At 46.0% G+C, this 18,073-nt stretch overlaps 2 long non-coding RNA genes across 2 annotated transcripts in view; both read right to left on the bottom strand.

The window, feature by feature from the left end:
- Window positions 1–2,968: 2,968 nt before the first annotated feature.
- Window positions 2,969–11,759, bottom strand: LOC109310305. The gene is made up of 3 exons (XR_002101193.1): window positions 11,612–11,759; window positions 10,009–10,011; window positions 2,969–2,979 (listed from the first exon to the last, which is right to left on the bottom strand). It is a non-coding gene; the product is annotated as an uncharacterized LOC109310305 (long non-coding RNA).
- A 5,110-nt stretch (window positions 11,760–16,869) lies between these two features.
- LOC109310304 overlaps window positions 16,870–18,073 on the bottom strand; it is a 5,618-nt gene continuing 4,414 nt past the window's right edge. The window contains exon 3 of the long non-coding RNA XR_002101192.1: window positions 16,870–17,520. This is a non-coding gene — a long non-coding RNA (uncharacterized LOC109310304). The remainder of the gene's footprint in view (window positions 17,521–18,073) is intronic.

The following is an 18,073-nucleotide window of genomic DNA, read 5'->3' as shown; positions in this document are numbered from 1 at the left end:
TAGTCAGCCCGCTAGTTAGGATCAATAGGAGTTAACATGCATTGGAGAACAGCACAGAAGATGCGCTCAGGCTGCATGTCAGCATCTGCAGACATCACCATGTTGACTTCAAGTACATCTATGTACTTCGAGTGCATCTACACTGCAGAGATACCCAAAATAGCTGTAGACTAGCCAGTGTGGGTACCAGAAGCCAGCTGTGATAACACCGTCTCATTTAACTGCTTCTTCTCAGCCTAGCCCACATCATGCTGTGTAACCACAGCTGACCTGCTTTGGGTCCCCAAAGCTACCCGACACTTTCTTCACAGTGTGTTTGCGGAGCTCATGCGCTCTTACTATAGCAGCTCCGAGCCGTCAAGCTCTTTTGCCGTGCTTCAGTTCCATCGGCAACTTTTCCACCCGGAGGAACTTATCACATCTTTTTATTCCCCCATGTAATATGAAGTTTCATTTCTACCTGCGAGAAATGTTAATCTGGACGTTCTCCTTTGCCTGAGGAAGGGCAAGTGAGCCCAAAAGCTTGCAAATAAAGATTTTTTTTGCAACTATTTAGTTGATCTAATAAAAGATATCATTTCTGCCAAGAGTTCTGCATATTTTATTTGCATGTAGACCAACATGGCTGAGACCTGTTGCTCTGCTTTGTACTTTTATTTACGAGTGTTTTGGTCCGAAACAGGGAAGAACAGAGCGCTGCCATGGGAACAGACCGGGCCTAGGGGTTTAGCCGTCTCTGTTAGTAGCTTGTGGGTCACGGAGCTGTCCCAGGCTCTGGAGCACCCCAGGAAATCCCAGGTACTGGGTGGCTGAGACATGAAAATTAGACTGCCTTCTCCCTTTCTCAGCACCGATGTCCCTACAACAGACTGCAGCTCGTAAGCAAGGAGAGCAAGTTATACGGAGCACCCATTTGATAAAAGTCAGGCATAATTTAGGCATAAAAATGCATTCTGCCTCTTTTAGAATGCCATAAATAAATAGGAAACTAGAGTTGTCATTGTCTTGTTTTACCTCCCCCCCACCTCAGCAACCAGGTCCAGCTGGAAAAAGACTTCAAGCCATTCCACTCGGGATGTGGAGAGCCTTCAGCAAAACGCAGATGAAAAAAGTGTGTGTGGGGGGGGAGATAACCTTGGGGCAAGAGGCCCTTTTTGGAGCAGAAGATAGGAGGCTGAGTTAGAATGGCATAAGAAAAAGGGACTACAGTCACAGTGAAGTTTTTGTCCCCAGTACAGCGATGTACGCCCAGCTGCAGCCGTGACTGCTAGGCAAGCATGACCCCAGGTCCTGTACGGAGATCATCGCAGTTCCCAAGCCCATAGTATAGCTCTCCTTGCACTGAACTGATGACCTAAAATACAACTCATTTACACTCACAGAAAGCCAAACTCCGTGCTGCGGCACGTGGGGTTTTGTCTGTTAATTCAGGAGGGCCATTTCAAGTACACTTGGGCTGGGATCAGCTCCATTTTCGGTGTGAATTTATGCTGATGAACTGCATTTCTCTCAGTTTTATGACAAAAAGGTCTGGTAGGTCATCTGGGGAAAAAAACCCCTCACTGGAATTAAAAGGTCAAATTCTGCGCTTGGCTAACTCCATGTAGCTGTAGCTACCCTGAAATCAGTGCAGTTATTCCAATCTTGCATGCCTGCAACCCAAGAGGACACAACTGTACCGAGCAGATGTGACTGCTTCACACACGCCCAGGAGCTCCTCCGACCGGCAGTGGCTGCAACATGCCACAACGCATGCTGATCAAGTGGACTCCAGTCAGAGCTGCCAAGGTGCTTAGCCCAAAAGCCTCCAAGATCAGGGAACATCAGACTTGCTGGGTGCCCCTTGCCTCTTCTGCCCTCCATGCAAGAAAATCCCTGAGCTGGAAGGTGGTAGGAAGCTGCAATATATCGCTCCAGCAATCCCTGGTGAGAGGAGCAGTCTCTAGGGAAGCATTTGTGCTGGCACAGATCACTGCTCTCAGTTACTGTGGGAACCGGTGTTCATTTTTTCTTGCAAGACACCAGAAAAGCAGCAAAAAGAGTCAGATTCTGGAGTATGGAAAGCACATCATAAAGCGTGTCATCTGGACTAGAAAACATCATTAATAAACAAAGGTTTCCAAGTGCAGCAAGTCACTGCAGCCTCCTATTCCCTGTTGGTCTTATCATCTCTCTCTAGTGTGGGTATCTAATCAATCCAGATCTGTCAATCTAGTGTACATAATTTCATCTCCCTCAGAGTTTAATTTCCATCAATAAGACACCGAAGGTTTTAAACATACTGAAAGCAAGGTGTCTTGATAGAGGTTGTATATCTTTCTAGCTTCTGTACAAAATGGAACTTAAAGAAAAAGAGTAATGGCTGATTCTTATCTCCTTAAATAACTTCAAGTTTTAACACATTAAAGCAGCATGAGACGTTAACATGCCCCCAAAAAATTATGAGAAAACCCCAAATCAGCTATGATGCATGTTCAAGTCATCTGTTTATTTTAATGGAATGGTTTGTATCTTCAGGCAATTTCATTATTCTCCCAAGATCGGGAATGCTGAATGAAGGAGCAAAACTCATTAACCTCTGAATGCTAAAATCAATAATTTGCAATAAATTTAAGCTAATTTGTTTCCAATAAATCTCACAAACACACTTGGCTTTAATATCAGGTGCTCTGCAGCCAAGGGATTCTATAGAAACTTTTCCCAGCCTCTATCTACGTCTTTCATTTCATCTAAAACTGCAGGAGTCATTCACTGCACAGCCATTAAAGATGTTTTGGCTTGAAATTATTTTGTGGTGTGAATAAAAAACATTGCAAGTTCCCCTTGGTTTGCAGCCACATTTGAGACGATGCAAATATACCCTTGCGAGAAGCTCTCTTCTAATGATTAGTTCTGTTTAGGGTCACTGATACTTTCTCAACCATAGAATTGATTTCTGCAAGCTCATGTTACACGTGCCGCACCTCCTCTCCTTGAATTCTGCAACTCTAGCTTGCAAAATGCACCGTCCGCCTTTGAATAAAAATGCCAAGCTTTCCAACACACCACTGGATAAAGGGCAGATAGGGGCATGCTTCTCTGAGCCTGCTGAAGAGGCCAACATTTATATTCTTCCCCTTGCCAACAGTGAAGAACATGACCGGTACCATTCACCAAAGGAAGGACTTGATCCATTATGTTCCTGCTGCTACTGGCTAGGGGATGAGCACAGCAGGAGTGCAACAATGCCAACACAGCAGGAATGCCTTGTTATACAACAAGGCACAATTTCAGAGACACCCAAAAGGCAGCACTGGCAGATTTTATCCAGTGTTGAATATCACCTTTTTGGGAAAAGGTGGCTATCCAGGCAGGGGAAATGCTCAACCTTCTTCAACAGTTGCCTTCAATTGTACTATGTGGAGGAGCAGCCGGTTGTTTTGGGGTGACTTGGTAAAGCATCTTGGCTTTCATGAAGTTGACAGCGAGTCCAGGCATTTTATATGCTTATGAAGAGGCAGGGACGGAGGGAACGGAGATATAAACTGCTCATCAACAACCCAAACTCATAAAGGAAGCAAATTGAGATCACTGACAAGTCAATTCCCTCTCACGCTTCATTCTTAATGATGAAGGGTTTTTTTTTTTAAGTTAGATAATGGGATACACACTAAACACCTGGCGCTTTCAGGAAAAGCCACTGGTCTTGCACATCCAAACTTTACCGTAAGGAAGAAGGCAATGGTGAACTCTAATTCATCTTATTTGAGGTCAGCCATAAGTGTTCCTGTTAGACATTTAAACAATTGGCGAGAAAGCAGCTGGAACTCGTTTCTAGCAGTAAAAATGGAAAGGTGGGTTTTGAAAAGTACAAGTTAAGAGAATATGACAAAAAACGTTCGGGTCTAAATTTTAAGGGGCTCTCTGCATAGAAACATCGCCACACCCAGGTCTGGAGATTTCTGCAAGCCACCCTTGATCTGGCTGTTCGGTCCACCCCAGTCCTTTTACAAACAGCATGCCATGCATCCACATATCATCAGTCACCCAAAGGGTGCCCTGTTCTGCAGTACTATGTAGGCTGTTGGGTTTAATTATCTACCCACAAAATCATCATCTGACTAGCTTTCCATTTTTCCCATCTGGAATTGAGCTGCTCTTTCAATGCTTTCCACAGCAGACAAGACAGCACGCTGGAACACGCACATAAGATCAAATCAAAGCTAAACTGACTTGACATAATTTCCCAAAGAGGCTTTCTTCACCTCACTTTGTCACAGAAACAAGGTTTTTACTGTGAGATTCAGAACAACTGATTGAAACTCTTGGCTTTACTCTGCAATCACTGTTGTAATTACCCTACCGATACCATCTATAAATGTTTTGTAATGTAGGGAGCGCTGTGCTTATGCTGTGGTTGAGAAACTCAGGCAATATCAAATAGTTTTCCCACTGACAGCCAAGTCTCCTGCTTTGCAGCAAACAGCTCTGAATCTGAAAAGTGGGAGCACTTGTCTGTCTGATCATCATCAATCAGGTTAGACTTTACATTCACTTTCAGGTCCTTTATTTTAAAGGGACTCTCCAGGGGCAGAGGGAGTTAAAACTTATGAGCAAGTTAGAACAGGAGCTCAGGACTCTGGGCATCATTTCTAGTTGTAAGGTGGTTGGAGAAGGGACTTGCATTCATTAACATTAGTCATAAGAACAACGTTGCTGTGATGGTCCAGAAATCACACAAGCAGCAATAATTTCTTAGGGTGATCTCTTTTATTGGACCAACTATGTGGTTGAGATTAAAGTTAGCTTACTTCATCCCAACCGTATAGTTGGTTCAATAAAAGATATGTGGTTGGGATAAACTAAGCTGGTCTAACTTTATCTCAACCACATAGTTGGTCCAGTAAAAGATATCACCCTAAGACATCCTTGCCTCTCACATTAAGTTGGTGAAGCACTTTGGCGAAATACACCATAAACACCTGATTGTTGCAAACCACTCCTGAAGACATGGGCTCAAACCCTTCAGATTACCATAGGTCACCAATAAAGACAGGTGTTTTGGTCTCAGCCTAGTTCAACATAGTCTACTTTACAATGTCAGACCAAGATTTACAGGATGAACTTGCCAGTTTAAGGTCCTCAGCTTTGCAGGGTCATAGACACCGCAATGGGACCTCATATGTAGCGCTTAAAAATAAATAAATATATAAAAAGAAGTCAGGCTTCTCTAAAGCCTCTCAAATTGAGTGCCCAAGAAGTGACGCACCAATCACCTTTAAAGAAAAAGGCAAAGTTTCATGAAGAAGGACTTGTCTAAGGTGGTAAAATGCTGGCCATCTCTGGGGCAGTGTATAAAACACCATTTTCATAAGCATCAGGGACCAGATTTTTTCCAAAAAGCTGAGCTCCCATGTTGGTACTGGAATAAGCAGCAAAAATTTCAAAATTTCTCAGCACCCAAAGTGGTGAACACTGGAAAAGCTCAAAGTAGTTGTGGATTGACAAAGAAATGGAAAGTGTTTTAAAGTCTTTTGGCCGGATCTTATTTTACAGAAGTTCAGTGATGATCTTGGTTCCTGTGGCCCAAACAAATATTGGTAGAGCCATCCACCAAAGGCCTTTGTCAGCATGTTATTCAGGACAGGCAAATCAGAGCATTAGGATCCAGATTTGGCTTGCTCATAGTAAAAGGGCACAACTAGAGCATTCCCCCAAAATAAAAGGGCTTGGAAGACCTGAGTTGCACCTGAGGAAGTCAGGCTTAACCCAGCTTCCCACAGAGCAGAATTGGGCTCATGCAGCAGCCCATGCCAAGAGCTGTCATTAAGAAGCCAGCGCTGGAAATATGTCAACTATACCCAGACTCAGCCAGGTCTCATCATGAGCCAGATTGGTATAATCAGCACACTCAAGTACACTCAGGTGTCCACTTAAATACCCAATGCATTTCTTACAAATGGGACCAGCTTTCTCATCTGATCTTTTGAGGTTTAAAGTGGCCCATTAAAATGGTTTGCTTCCTTCTTTATCAAAAAGGCTGCTTGGAACAGCTTGCAGAAGCCTGGGTTTCGGCGCGTGCCACAGATGCTTGTTTACATTAGGGAGGCTGTCAAGAGTAATAGTTTTTAAAATAAAAATTGGAAACCATTATGGTAATGCTATGCAAATTGTATTAATAAAGGCGGGTGGCAGCAGAGCTGATCTGTTTGTCTCGCATGTCACACCGGGAAGCTGGCTGTTAAGAGCACTCCTTATATTACTACAGTAGTAATTGTGAAGAAGATTTAAGCAGCCAAGTATGCATCTGTGGCTGTGTTGCACAGTGCAGCAGGCTGATCCAGCAGCATCAGGACGGCTGGTCGTACTCCTGTATTACGTTCATTTAAATCGTGGAGACCAGGGTGGAAGAAATCACCCAGTTCTTCCACAGCACTGATGCAAATCGAGCAAAGGAGATGCCACAAGCAGCACTGTTTCACCATCCCAACAGTTTTCCCAATATCAGAGCTCTCTGCTTCGCTGTCCATCAAAAAGCTTCTCAATCTCTCCTCCCACTCCTTTAAAACAGCTTTTTGTGTATTAGAGCACTGTTACACCACTCACACTTCTCTTTCCAAGACTAGTAGCACATCTGCTTGTAGCTTTAAAGTGTTTTTAAAAAGCAGCAGATGGGGGGGAAAACTTGCCACTCGGGAGTGCACATCAGTTGAGCCTCTTAACTTCCTTGCCTGTCTTCTCTTGTGCTATAAGCTGGAGCTAGACTGCCGTAACTCAAACCTGAAAGAATCAGGTTTAAAGTTACAGCAGTTTAGCTTTCTTTAAGAGCAGAATAAAACAGACAGAAAAAAACCTAAACCTGTTACTGAGGATCAGTTGTAAAGTGCTATTGTTTTAAAGCACTTTAAAGACTTGTTTAGGGAGAGATGATGGTTAAATTCCTTAAACCCCCTAAACCCATTCTTTACACTTTCCCACACGCATCCCATTTTCTAAACCCCTTATCACTGGTGCTATTTGCCCTTAGAAATGCTCTGCTTGTTCTGAAGCTTTTGAAATATGATGATCAAAACCCAATCTAGGACTCCAACAGAGGCCTCATCAGGGCCGAGCAGAGTTGAATAATGACTTCCCTTGTCTTACAGAGAACGCTCCCGATAATACCTCCCCAAATGACATCTTCCCTGCCTTGCAACAGCATCGTGTCGACTCATTCAGCTTGTGATCCACTATAACCTCCAGCTCATTTTCTGCTCTTCTGCTGCCTACCCAATTATTGCGCGTGTCTTTGTGCATTTGATTTCTCCTCCTTAAGTGCAGCGTTTTCCACTTGCCTTTATTGAATTTCATCTTGTTGCGTTCAGACCATCTCTCCAATTTGTCAAGATCATTTTGAATTCTGATTCTGTCCTCCAAAGTGCCCGCAACTCCGTGTCACCTACACATTTTATAAGTGTACATTGTATTCCATCATCCAGGTCATTAATGAAAATATTGAATAGCATTCAAAGGGATAAATCAGTTCAGGTGCTGTTTCTTCCCCACTTTAAATTCACTTCCATTTTCTGTGGGACTATTGTTCCTTTCTAGTTTCCTAAATTTCCCAAGGAAGAAATATATAGAAGACAATTCACCTCATTTTTGAAAATAATATGCAGCCTATTGTAATTCTGTACAAACTATCTAACACCGCTTTTGCCAGCTTTCAATTCCTAAAACACAAGATGGCTGGTTTCCAACAAGAGGTCCCAATTCAGCACCGCATTAAACATGTGCTTAAAGTCTATCCCTATTAAGCACAGCACTTAAACATCTGCTTAAGCGATTTGTTGAACAGAGATGGACAGCTGAGTAAGAACTGAAGTGAGACTCACAGGAGAGTTGTGATCATCAGTTAAAACTTAGGAAAGAGCAAACTAGGGTCTTTCCCTCCAAAACTTTACATAAAAATATAAATGTATTAGATCTTGTTTAAAATTACGGAAGGCTATCAAAGAACAGTATTGCAGCATCGATTCAAAACCATGGGGTGCCCCAGACACATCACTAAAATGAAAGATCTTCAGCTATTTCCCTACCTCACTTTCAAAGTATTGTCTAATTGTTCAGAACGTCTGTTTGTTACAGAGACCAAGCAATTAAGCACAGCACGCTGCAGCAAGAGGGATCATAAAGCCAGAGTTGGCTACATTAGCAACACTGGTATCAGCACAGGAAAACATTAAGGAAGGGATCGTAATTGTAATTGAAAATAATTGGATGATACAGTTCATTTGGCCAACACTGAAATGCTTTGTGCGCTTCAATGATTTTCAACGCTGGAAGCTCCCCATTCACCTGCGCTCTTAAAATGGGTCTTTTTTTTTTAAATGGAAAGTCTCCGGCGCAGTGTTAAAAGACATCTTTGCAAGATCTGCGGCTTGATATGCCAAACCCTCGGCCATCGACTTCCACGCAGTGAGCAAGTATACTTCTATCCAGGCGATGTCTGACTCCTTAAAAACTGAACAAAGCTTTATTTGACCCACTTGAAAAGGGGAAGGGGATCTGCCGGTCGAGAGCGTGCAACAGCTGTTGTAATGCTACCAGTACACCAGTGGTGATGCAGGAAACCTGCGTCCTGAATGAACCCCGAACTCGAGTTGGAACGATTTTGCTACCTGCATATTACTACAGAAGCATACAGAGATGAGTTATTTCCATGCAAGCGTCACATCAAAAAACATCTGATATCAATTTGTTACATCTGTTTGTACCTTAAGCATGTGTCTGATGAGCTTAGAAAATTAAATACATCCTTCCACACAAAAGACAGGACTAGCAACAAAGGCCTCAAGCTGCAGCAGAGGAAACTGAGGCTGGAGATGAGGGCGAAATCTCCGACTTGGAGGGTAGTCAAGCATGAGGCACCTAGAGAAGCTGGGGAGTCTCCATCCCTGGACGTTCGACAGACCCTTGGCTGGACCGGGTTAGTCTGGGATGATCCTGCCTTGAGCAGGGGGTTGGTCCAAACGACCTTGCAAGGGCACATCCAGCCCTACTTTCCTATGACCCTGCGTGCTTCTTGGTGTGCACGCAGGGCTGTATCTGGGGCAGCTGTGGATCCAGCGCATGTTAAACAGAAGTGAAAAAGCAGGGGGGCATTTCATAGCAAGGGTCCCAAGCACAGGACAGAGGCTGTGCAAACACAACCCCAGCATGATCAATCCTGGGCCACACAAGTGCCCACAACACAAATTGCCAGCGGATGCTGGCGTGCGTCGGAGACATTCCTGATGCATCAGCTTCGACGGGACCACGTGTCTGCAGGGTGGGGACCGCACGCGGCATTAGCAGGCTGCTTGGATGGCCCCTCACTAGCTGGTGACCTGACAGCTGTCCTCTCCAGAGCCGGCTCGTCAGCCTCCAGCCCTCTCCCAAGATCACAAGTAGCTTTCATTGCTCAATTATTTAAGCGGTTTCCTAGCAAGCTGTCTTCATGGTTTAGATTTATAAATGTCCTCCCACACAAAGCAACGGCAAGATGCCGAGAACTTTTCAAGCCAGCCACTTCGCGCGGTCACACAGAGGTTACATTAGACCTTTTATATTAAATAGAGTAAATGCCACGTTAAGTCAAATGCTTTTGCTCGAAATTGCTGCATGTCAGCGCTGGAGAGTGGCAGCCTTGCCAGGGGCAGGACCTGCAGAGGTAGCTGGGTCTCTGGCATCTCTCCCAGGCCTTGCCTGCACTGGGACTTGCAGCTGTACTCCCCCACAGGAGCTCTGCCCAGACCTGGAAAAAGACCCCCTGCACCAGGTACACCAAGAGTCCCAATTTTGAGGTCAGGAAGGGCACTCCTATCTAGAAATGACTGAAATCCTCTCAGCAACCAGCAGTTATGCCACAAGCCTGGAATCAATTCCTCCATTGCACTGCAAGCACCAGTACCGATTTACAGTGAAGACTGCCCAATGCCGGCCTGTTGAACACTTCAGAGCTTGCTGTTGTTCTTTTCATAGCACAGCAGTACTCACAGCATCAGGCACTGCCTTATTTCTATGCATTTACCTGCCTGAAAACAAGTGAAGGTGCAGAAAGCAATGCACTAGAGGAAAGTGATACAGGTGGCTACCAATATACGTCTTCCCAGTGCCACAGGAGCACATTTTGCCATTGGTTTGAAGAGCTGCATTATGACAACTGGCTGATGCACTATTCACAGCTCCAGTGTGAACTAGAGAGCAATGTTTTTGTAGCTGGGGGCTGTAGCACCTCAGATTTGCTGCAGAGCAGCCGTGTTTCATGCCAGGTAGGAAGAGGCAGAGAGGCACAATAAAGTCTTCTCCACTGGGCAACGTAATATTTCTATGGATTTTGTTAAAAAAAATTTGCATTTCAGGGTATGACCTTTGGGGAAAGGCAGGCATTGCTGGAATAAAAGGGAGGCACATGTCCAAGAGGGAACAGAAGTGGAAATACAAAGGGGTATAGCGGTCAAGTAGAAAAGGGACCATGTCACAGACAGCAACATGCCAACTCAACAAGATATATCCAAGCCCAAGCTGCAAAACTGAAGGCTACAGAGACCATCGGGAGGCTGAGACAATGCCTCTGGGACACGAGGAAGTGAGAGCAGGAGTCTCCTATGCCCTCAGTCAATGAAACACTGAGACACTTTGGCAGAAAAGTTACGGCATCTCCAACAGATACCCATCATGGTGCTCAGCAGCTGCCAAGGGCCCAGCTGCTACGTAAACCACCTCTGTTTTGCCATTCTGCACATGTATGAAGGCATTACTGCTGACCTCCAGGTTAAGGCATACTCTGATCTGCTGGCCAGGAGCACTAAGTACCAAGAGCCAAGATGATCCAAGGCTTTATACTCAGGCTGAGCTATTAGCTCAGCTGGAGTACTGCAAGTTGCCCGACCGCCTCACTTTCTAGCCAGCTAGTTGGGAAAACAGTACATCAGTACTTAACTGGTTTCTCTCATCCTCCGTAGGCAACGGATACACCTGCCTAAGGCCTGTAGTTGGCTTGTGCTCGTGATAGACACTTATTTCCTCAGAACTGAGAGGTTGGGACTCTTGGCTCTGGTAAGAATAAGATTTAGCACAATGCAGAAGACAAGGTCGGCAGAAAAAAAGGGAGAGGGGACTCACAGAAGGGTGTCATTTTATCAATAAGCCAGCCACGCACTTGCTTTGCTTTAGATGCACCCAGTTGTTCCACCGAAGAGCGCAGCAATCAATGTGCATGTTCACATGTTTTTTGGAGTCGTGTAACTTTGCCTTTATCTGGTCTAGGCCACAACTGTGAAAGTTTGATACTTGGTTCGGGGTCCAGACAGCCATGGCTTAGCATCCTTCTTGTCACTGCATAAATTTTGTTGAGCTTTCCACAGCCAACACACCCCAAAGCTTTGGCTCTATTCTCCACAGACAATGCAATTAACTCTGAAGAAAAAAATTGCAGAGTGATCCAGGCTTTTCAATGTGGAAGGAATAAAGCTATGAAGTACCATAGTAGTGGTAGTAGCTAGGGTCAGGAGGGACCTGATCACATCATCTCGCCTGACCCCCTGCCACAGGCAGGAATGAATGCCGGGTTCACCAGACGGGCAAATTCAAGCGGAGGTTGGATGATCACCTAAGGCAGAGGCGAGGACCACTTCCCTGGGAAGTTGGTTCCAGATTTTGGCCACCCTGACTCTAACATATTGCCTCCTGATCACTAACCTAAACCTGTTCTCCATCAGCTCATTACCATTGCTCCCTATTCTCCCCAGCACCACCTGGGGTGATGAGGCTCTACCCATTTGCTGTTGATCTCCCCTGATGAGTTTGTAGGCAGCCACCAGGTCCTCCCTCAGCCTCTTCTTGCTGAGGCTGAACAGGTTCAGGTCCCTCAGTCTCTCCTCGTAGGGCCTGTCCTGCTGCCCTCTCACCAAGCAAGTGGCCTCCTCTGACCCCTCTCCAGGCTGGCCACATCCCTCCTGAAGTGTGGTGCCCAGAACTGGACGCAGTCCTCCAGCTGCGGCCTGACCAAAGTCGCATAGAGGGGGAGGATCACCTCTCTGGACCGGCTTGAGATGCACCTTTGGATGCACGACAAGGTATGGCTGCCTTGCTGGCTGCGTCTGGCATTGGCAGCTCATGTTCATCTTGGAGTCAATAATGACTCCGAGATCCCTTTCCGCCTCTGTGCTTTCAAGAGGGGACTCCCCAGCCTGTATGTGGGCTGTGGATGCCTTCTCCCCAGGTGCAGCACCCTGCATTTGTCTACACTGAACCCCATGCTATTCTCATCCACCCACTTTTGTAGTCTGTCTAAATCTAGTTGCAGCCTCTCTCCCTTCAAGTGTATCCACTTCGCCCCACATCTTAGTATCATCAGCAAACTTGGACAGCTGCTTTCCACCCCTTTGTCCAAGTCGCTGATGAAGATGTTAAACAGTGCGGGCCCGAGGACCGAGCCCTGGGGGACCCCGCTGCCCACATCGCGCCAGGTTGAGTACAGCCCATCCACCACCACTCTCTGGGTGCACCCCATCAGCCAATTTTTCACCCATCCAACTGTGCAGGCATCAGTGCCACAGTCACTTAATTTATTGATGAGGATTGGGTGAGAGACAGTGTTAAAGGCCTTCTTAAAGTCTAGAAAGACTACGTCCATGGCAACACCATCATCCAAGGATTTAGTTACTTGGTCATAAAAGGCCATCAGGTTTCATAGATTTCATAGACACCAGGGCTGGAAGGGACCTCGGGAGATCATCGAGTCCAGCCCCCCTGCCCAAAGGGCAGGCAGTCAGCTGGGGTCATAGGATCCCAGCAAGATAAGCATCCAATTTACTCTTGAAGGTGTTCAATATAGGTGCTTGAACCACCTCCGCTGGCAGACTGCTCCAGACCTTGGGGGGCTCGGACAGTAAAGAAATTCTTCCTTATGTCCAGCCTGAAACGGTCTTGGTTGGTCAGGCAGGACCTGCCTTTGATGAATCCATGCTGGTTGCCCCCGAGCATGATCTCCCCTGCCGACCCCCACAGATGTGCTCGTTGATTACTCTCTCCAAGATCTTCCTCAGCACCGAGGTGAGGCTTACAGGCCTATAGTTACTTGGGTCCTCCTTCCTCCTTTTCTTGAAAATTGGGACCACATTAGCCAGTTTCCAATCCCCTGGCACCTGGCCAGATGACCACGAATGCTCATACAGCCGGGCCAAGGGCTCCGTGATGACCCCTGCCAGCTCCCTCAACACCCTTGGGTGGAGGGCATCTGGACCTGCAGATTTAAAAATGTCTAGCCCTTCCAGAAGATCCCTAATTACACCTGCGCTAACCAAAGGCCTGACAGAGCTGTCCAAGATTGTCCCTACCTCTCATAGGAGGGATGTCCTGGTCCCTGTTCAAGAAAACAAGAGGCAAAGAAACTGTTAAAAATATCCGTTTTTCCAAAACCCCTCTTTCAGGCAAAAGTTTCTCAGTGACAAATGTTCCTTTTTTTGTGTACTATAATTATAGTGTTAAGAGTTTACTCAAACTCTTGCTTCTCGCACGTAAGCCAAGATACATTCACTAAAGATGGAACTTATTCAAGCCTTTAGCATTGCACAAATCCAGAAGGAAGTCACAGTGGCTTTGGTTTTATGGGCACTGCATGTCAGAATCGTACTGCAGTATCTGGAGATGGAAGAGGCTTATTGGGTCCTCCAATCCACCTCCCAACAAGCCCGTGGGACATCCATTAGGGTATGGTTTAGTCCAGTTAAGTATGACACACACTGGAGCTTCTGCCACATCCCTCAGAGAGCACATTTCATAATGTAATACATCTTGTCAGATACTGGGCCTGAAATTCTGCATTTTCCTTCAGTTTTTGACATGCTGCTTCCAGTTATGCTGCCTACCTTTGCCTTGGATAATGCTCATCTCCACTTGGACTTTGTACTCTGACGCAGTTAGACATTTCTCCTCTGCCCCCCACTTCCCAAATGCTATACAATATTATCTTCACAGGACAATCCCTCTGGCCCTGTAACCACTTTGCTGCTCTTCTGCAAGCTCCACTACAGTCAGTTAACATCTTCCCGACTAAGAGATAACAAGAATTAAAGAGTCTCTATGCTCCAGGACCCATCATTAGTGGCAAACAGCAGAGTCACATAGCCACAAAGAAGGGATGAAAACAAAATTCTCTCTTTGATGAAGACAACTGGTGGGGAATTTTATTAAAAAGTGTTGAATAGTTGACTCCCCCTCCCCCCCAAAGCTAACCTGATTTGAGGGGCCCTTCATCAGGAAGGATTGTGCAGTCTAGCACGCTCCTTCCCTGCTCCCCCACCAAGCTGGGGAGATCAAGGACCTGCCCTCTGCCTACTTTAGGAAGGTTACTACAGTTGCTCTTTTTGACAGACTGCCGGGGTGAAGAGTTGCCGTATTTGACAGTTCAGGTAACAAAACTTGGCTCCACCAAGAGACCAATAGGTTGCAGTATTGCAATGCTCAACATTTTCTGCAATGCAATGCCTGCAGTTTTCCTCCAAAACGCCTGGAACAGACTCCTTGGAGCTTTACAAGCAAACTGGCTGGGTGAGTACCTTAGAGCAGACTCATTTTTACACCCCATCTTCCTCAAGCATCACTCCTTGCCTTGCCCCTTTTAGCCCTGCTGCTTTTATACTAGTAGATGGTCTGGGTGAGCAGGCACACAGGAGCTACACCATGAAAAAATGCAAGGTGATGAAGGCTTTGCTGGACTGCTGTTACCAGGGATGAGCAGTTTGGTCTCAGTAAAACATGCCTGCCTCCCTGCATACTCACAACAGCTTTTTAATTAAGATTAAAAAAAAAGTGAAGATGGCTTCTGCCACCCCTTGGATTACTGAATAGTCTTGTACTTTCCAAAAATCTTCACTCCCAATCTCGAGGCACGTGGTGTTCAGAAGATGAAGACAAGAGCATTTTAAGTGACAACCAACTAAAGTGGTCTCTCACCTGACTTTGGTAAAAAAGGACTTAAGAACAAAAATGAAACTGGGCTAGTGTGCTTGCGACAGTGCAGGTCTCAGGCATAGGACCCCAGTAGTGCAAGTAGGGTAGGGCAATTGGGACAGGATGGACAGATTTGGGGTGGGTGGAGGACAGGATGTCGCAGGTGGTCCAGGCTCCTGGCTGCCCTGTTACACCTCGGTGGAAGCCAGCCCACAAAAGGAGAGTCCCATCAACTTCAAGAGGCTGTCAAACCCCAATGAATTGAGGGTCAGCTCTTTTCTCCTCCAAGAACTGCAGTTCAGGCAGTGTGTCAGTGTGGGGACACCAAACTCTCATACCACAGCCCTTGCTTTAACATCTCAAGTGGGATCTCAGCCACTGTCTGAGCCTATATACTGAATCCATCAACTCCAGCAAGGCACCATCCCTCCCTCAACATCTCCTTCCCTTCTTTGAACATGACTTGGAGTGACTCAGGGCTATTCTGCCAGACTTCCCAGTGAGGAATAACTCTTGAGAGAGGAGTCCTATGGAGAGATTAGCTGGTTTCCACTCCCTTTGCACAGCGAGGGAAATACAGAGTGAAAGGGTCATGCCCAGCTCAGTTTCCAGGACCACTTTAATTCCTGCTCTGTCAGGGCCCAGATTTCACTTCAGAGTACAGCGTCCCAAAAACACATTAGACTAGTTACGTCCAAGATTGTAGACACTTCCACTGTCAGTGCAGAGATCCTCATCAGCTCACACCCCACTGCCTCATCCTGAGGGGATGTGTACAAACAGCACCTTGTTCACTGACAAGTCAACCATGAAATAAGAGCTAGATGTTAGCAGTTAACAATTCTCCCCCTCCCTGGGGCACTTAGCACACAGCAGCGATGTGCTGCAAAGGTGCAGCGCCTGCATTCAAAATACCCTTGTTTCTGTAACGGGAGTTGAATGGATTACAGCTTTGCCTTCACCATTCTCCGTATGATTCAACTTGGATTTCACCTATTAAGTCTTTTCTCCATAAATTCATGTGTAGCAAGTCATTTGCTATTTGTCATTCATAAGTCATGGTGCATAATCAGGTTGCTGAAATACATCCCCCCCCCCACCTCCATGCATGCAATGCCGGTTTACGCAGTATGCACGTTCAGTTCGATTCCTTGCTGTTCACAATGAAGTCCATTTGCAGAAGCCATTTGACAGCGACACAGGAATAATTGCAACTCCCCACCCCTGAATTTTTCAGTTTGCAATCAGCTCAGCAACAGGAAAAAGTAATAATTCACACAGACTGGTGTTATCTTCAGGATTATGTGCATCATTGCAAAGTTAGCACTCTTCTCGACAAGCACAGGATCTACCATAACCTCTCCCCTAACATTTTCTTTAGAACTGCTCAGTTTGAATTCATGCATTAACCAGCACATGTGCAGCTTCTTGAACTACATTATCTCACTACTGTCAAGTCATCTCATGTCCCATTACTGCCAGGCAGTAAGCAATAAAAGGTGGAATGATGCCATATTGCATGGTGCTGCCAAACATGATGCAGTGTGTCAAATGCATCTAGCTGGCAGATATTGTTAAGGAAGAGCAAATCTGAGATGAGGAGTCTAGATTAAATCTGAAGCTTGTATATTCTTCGTCTACCACATTTCTCTCTTATTCTTCCCAACCTAAATAACATGTTTCCTGCTTTCCCCATGCCCAGCACCTCGCAGAGAAAGTCATACCTCCTATCCTAGCAAAGCTCCCTGGGTTTTTATCTGAGCTTTAAAAGAACAAGGGGTCAATCTTGCCAGATAATGTCAGTTCTGCATGCGGCTTCAACTGTATTCCCCCCCATAGGAGGGCTTCCAGGCTATGCTGATCATCACTTGCTCACCCTGTCCACCAAATACATTTGTGAAGGCTGTAGTAGAGAGTTTAGCAAAAGCAAACATGAGGGCACAGAGTCTGCCACATTCATACTGGGACACGTGTACCCAACTTGGAGTAAATTCCAGTGGAATTAAAAAGTTAGGAATAACATTTATTTCACACAATGAGGGCAGCTAGCAAAAGGCTTATGAAGCACATACATCCCAAAGAGTTCCTGTTTTGAGAACTTGGGGAAATGCATCCATGCTCTGTCGTAGGGAGGCTCATCCCAGGTGAACAGGAGTGGGAGAATCCAGTTTGAGACAGACATATTAGATGGAAATGTTCTTTTGTGCCATTCTTTAAAGAGGTCAATAGTTTACTACAACAAGTAAATTAATAGACATTCCCTCAGCTCCTCCAGCAAAGGCTTGAACAAAGCAACTCAAGTGAAGTGCTGCAAGTTCACACACCCTGGCCAGTCTGCAGTCAAACGGCAGGGCACTACCCTGCCTACTTTACTTCAAGATGCAAACAATCCTTCCAGATGATGCAACCAGTGTTCAGGTAGTACTGGAGAGATGGGCTACTTGAATTAGGGAAGACTACACAGATTCAGGCTGGGAAACATTTTTCAATCATCATCCCGCCCTGACCTCAGACAAGTTTTGCACTTGCCATCTGCTATTGAGCTCATAAGCTGTTGCTATAAGTCTTGGCAAAGACAAAAACAAGTGATGGATCTGTACTGGGTCCAATACAATTCTTTTACACCACTGTAACCAGAGCAGTTACTTCAGGTTCAGCACAAGCATAAATAGAAGACAAATCAACAGGAGTACACACCCCTGCCTTTCATAAAATCATAGGAGTCGGGTCAGAAGGGACTTCGTAGATCTTCAAGTCCGACCCCCCGCCTGGGCAAGAGAAAGACTAGGCTCAGATGACTCCAGCCAGGTAGGCATCAAGCCTCCTCTTAAAGCCCCCCAGGGTAGGAGCCAGCACCACTTCCCTTGGAAGTTGGTCCCAGATCCTAGCCGCCCTGACCGGGAAGTAGTTCTTAGGGATGTCCAATCTAAACCTCCTCTCCAACAGCTTGTGACCGTTATTCCTCGTTATGCCAGGGGGTGCTAGGAGAAACAAGGTCTCTCCCAAACCCTTCTGGTCCCCCCTACTGAGTTTATAGACAGTCACCAGGTCCCCCTCAGCCTTCTCTTGTGGAGGCTGAACAGGTTCAGGTCCCGTCGCCTCTCCTCATAAGGCCTGC

Source organism: Crocodylus porosus, unplaced genomic scaffold (genome assembly GCF_001723895.1).
Source record: "Crocodylus porosus isolate Cpor-Errol unplaced genomic scaffold, CroPor_comp1, whole genome shotgun sequence".
NCBI classification, from domain to species: domain Eukaryota; kingdom Metazoa; phylum Chordata; order Crocodylia; family Crocodylidae; genus Crocodylus; species Crocodylus porosus.
This window is presented reverse-complemented; position numbering and strand designations above follow the sequence as displayed.